We start from the raw sequence: 4,201 nt of genomic DNA on the forward strand, positions 1-4,201 counted from the left end.
CTAATAACTACGGATGCAGTAATTACAGGGATGCCTCGTTGACTCATCAAACCCAGAGAGACATGAAAGCATGCACACTGGAGAAGAACCTTTGCAATTCTAAAGAAAGGAGAAATCCTTAAATGTGTGTTCAAGCATTACCCAACATCACAGACTCTACACTGCAAAGAGCAAGCACAGGGAGGGAGAATATGAACGTCTTGACACTACATATAGTCTTTTTCAACAACCAATCTGCATTGGAAAGAAACCATACCAGTGTGGGAAAATGTAAAAAATTCTATAGTACTTCTTCATATCTCACTGTGCATCAGAGAATTCACACAGGAGAGAAGCCTTACAAATGTAAAGACTGTGACAAATCCTTTATTATGAAGTCAAGTCTTATAAAACATGAAAAAATTCATACCGGAGAGTAGCCACACATGTAAGGACTGCAACAAATCCTTTAATGTGAGTTCAAATCTACAATGCATAAAAAAATTCATGCAGAAAAGAAGCCTTACAAATGCAAAGACTGTGACAAATCCTTCAGTACAAGGCCATGTCTTACAGTGCATCAGAAAATACATACAGGAGAGAAGCTCACACATGTAAGGATGAGACAAATCCTTTTTATTATGAAATCGAAGCTTATGCAGCATCAAAAAATATCATGAAAAGAAGAAAAGAAAAGAAAAAAGGCCATGTCTACAGGCATAAAATACATACAGGAGAGAAGCCTTACACATGTAAGGACTGTGACAAATCCTTTATTATGAAATCGAAGCTTATGCAGCATCAAAGAATTCATACAGGAGAGAAGCCTTACATGTAAGGACTGTAACAAATCGTTTGTTGTGAGGTCACATCTTATACTGGCACCCAGGAGAATTCATACAGGAGAGAAGCCTCACAAATGTAAAGACTGTGACAAATCCTTTACTATGAAAACAACTCTTACAGTGCACCAGAGAATTCACACAGGAAAGAAGCCTTACACATGTAAGGACTCTGACAAATCCTTTGTTATGAAGTCAAAACTTACTCAGCATCAGAGAATTCATACAGGAGAAAAGCCTTACAAATGTAAGGACTGTGAGAAATCCTTTGCTGTGAGGCCAACTCTTAGAGAGCATCAAAGAATTCACACAGGAGAAAAGCCTTACAAATGTAAGGACTGTGAGAAATCCTTCACTGCAAAGTCAACTCTCACACAGCATCAGAGAATTCATACAGGAGAGAAGCCTCACAAATGCCAGGAATGTGACAAATCATTTACCACATGCACATATCTTAGAGAGCATCAGAAAATTCATACTGGAAAGAAACCTTACAAATGTGGAGAATGTAGCAGATCTTTGCTACACCACATATCTTAAAAACATCAGAAAATTCATACTGGTTAGAAACCTTACAAGTGTGGAAAATTTATCATGTCCTTTTATCTAGAGTTTAAATCTTAGAAGACATCAGAAAATCCATACTGAAGAGTAACTTACACATGTCCAAAATGAGAAAATCTTTTACTTCCAAGAAAAAACTAGTACACATCTGAAGGTACATACAAATGTCTGGAATGGACAAAACCTTGACCTACATCAAGAGTTCACACTGGAGAGATGTAAGGAATGTAAGAAGATGTTTTGTAGCTGCTAATATCTAAGAGCATATCAGAGAGAAACTTTACAAATGTTAAGACTGTAGCATATCTTACATCCACCTTTCAAATCTTAGAAGATATCAGAGAGTTTATCCTGGACAGAAAAGACCATTGTAAATCATGTGACATACATAATATTTATACAGTATTCTTGACTTACAAATCCCAGGTATGCATAATGGAATCATTAAGATAAGGAACTTCTGAAAGCCTTTACTGATGTTTTAAACTTAAAAAAAATAACAGAGTTCATATTGAAATAAAATTTTGCAAAAGTAATGTTGAATTCATTTTAATGTGTGTGGGTATCTGGTCTACAAGAAATTCTGTGCACTGTTTGTTGATGACTATGGAGGCCAGAAGAGGGCATAATATTCCCTGAAGTGTACTTAAAAACAGCTATGAGCTATGTATCTAATTCCACATCCAAAAATTGAGAATAACTTCATGCAAGGTGATATACACCTTCAATCTCAGCACTCGGTAGGCAGAGGCAAGTAAATATCTGTGAGTCTTAGGCCAACCTAATCTACATAGTCACTTCTAAGGCTGTCAGGACTTCCCCAATCATCATCATCATCATAATGATATTGACAAAATACAGTAACATAAAAATGTGGCAAATACCTATAATTGGGCTATATATCATGTAACTCATATTTCTAAAAAAACACATAAATTTTTACCATATTTAAAACCTATGTGTCATTGAGCATTAGAAATGATACCCACCAAACACATTCAATGTGGTAAATCCTTTGCTTGGTGCTCAAATTGCTGACAAAAGCAAATTCCACCCAAAACTCAGCACAAAAACTGCCCCATTAATATCTCATTGTTTGCTCACTTTCAAGATCTTCATAGTAGAATTAAACTTAAAAATAGAAGGAGAAAAAGTGTGAAGAGAGAAGATGTCCATGCTAGCACTCACATTTCTGATGGGAATGGTGAAAGACATTAATTAATCCAGCCCAGCATCTTGACCGAGAACAAGCAAAGCTGAGCCACATGGTGCCCTTGACCTGACTTTAGACTTTGATCTCCATATCTTGCATGCTTGGTGTAGTTCATATTTATACATACACCTTGAGGATACTGGATTTATGGAAAGTTGTTATGAATCATTTATGACTTATCCCAGGAGTACTGCTTCTAATATTCCCCAGGAAGATCATGTGCATACTGTTAAACGTAAATTGTGAGGATCCCCAAAGACCCACAGGTAAATAGACTCACCAAGCTGCAAAAGCAGGTTTACTGTTTCATCCGACCATGACAGGGACTCCATCTAGCAAGATGACACAGTAGCTTCCAGAGGGAGTGGAGTTCCTGTTTACTGGCTTAAGACAATCACAGGATTGCATCAGTCGGTAGTGAGGGGCATAGCTTGGATCCTGATTGGTTGACATTTGGGGAAACAATTAGGGGAATTCTCAGAGTCGGGCAACTGGTTTGCTAGCATTTTTGATTGGTTGGGTACAGATGGGAACATTTGCAGTTTCTTTGACTTTTCCGCTACTTTCAGGTAGTCTGTTCTCATTGGTTGGTGCTGGGAGCATTCTATAGTTTTTATGGCTTTGTCTGTCTCTTGGAAGTGGTTTGTTGCTAAACACAGTTTCAGGTATTAACAGGAAGGATGTCTTGGAGCTTTGCTCACAAACACAAGAACTAGAAGCTGGGTTTGTTCTGAAGGCTTTTTCTACAACCTTTATGTTTATATAGTTTCTCTCTAGTATGACTAATAAGAGTTGAATGACTTTGTCACATTTATGCAATTACTCCCATTGTGAATTAGAAGTAAAGCCTTTGAGTGTAGCTTACACCTTTCATTTCCTGCTCTTCTCTATAGGTAACCCAATCCTGGGTTACTAGTGGATTGTCATCTTATCCCTTATGTAAGGGAGTTTTCTTTGAGTTAGCACCAAGAAAGAAGCAGAAGGTTTAGTGTACCTATTTGGACCCTGGAAACAAGATATTCCTCAATTTGGTGTGTTACTTTCCCCTCAAATACCATGTGACTCAGAATGCTGCTAGGTTTGTGTAGTGCCTGGAACAGGAGAGAGTTCTTTCTCTCTCTAGGCTGCTGTGCAGGCTGCTGTACCCCTTGGACCATATTATCCTGCAGATCCCATGATACTTGAGGCATAGGTGGGCAGATAGGGCTGCTGGTTGGAGCCTTTGGCAGGCCCCTATAGGTAGATCAAACAAGAGACTGTAAGGATGGAAAATATAGCCTAACTCTCCAGTGGCCCCAGGAAACTAGAAGTTTAAAAATACTATCTAAAAAACCCTAAAAACCTCAAACTCCAGACTCTGCCCTCTGCCAGTAAATAGGCAAGGTCACATTCCTTGCTGCTTACGACAGACAGGTCCTTGAGTACGTAATCCAAGCCTAGTAAGATATCAGAAAATGAACTGACTAATTGCTTATCTGGCTGCTTCTGAAACCCTGGCCTCAGTGACCTAAGTGGGGCCTTTGTTGTAAACCCTATAAAACTGTCACAATTCTGCCCTCGAGGTCCTCAGGCCTCTACCCTTGTGTGGTGCATGACTGTGAAA

This window comes from Phodopus roborovskii, unplaced genomic scaffold (genome assembly GCF_943737965.1).
Source record: "Phodopus roborovskii unplaced genomic scaffold, PHOROB, whole genome shotgun sequence".
In the NCBI taxonomy this organism is placed as follows: domain Eukaryota; kingdom Metazoa; phylum Chordata; class Mammalia; order Rodentia; family Cricetidae; genus Phodopus; species Phodopus roborovskii.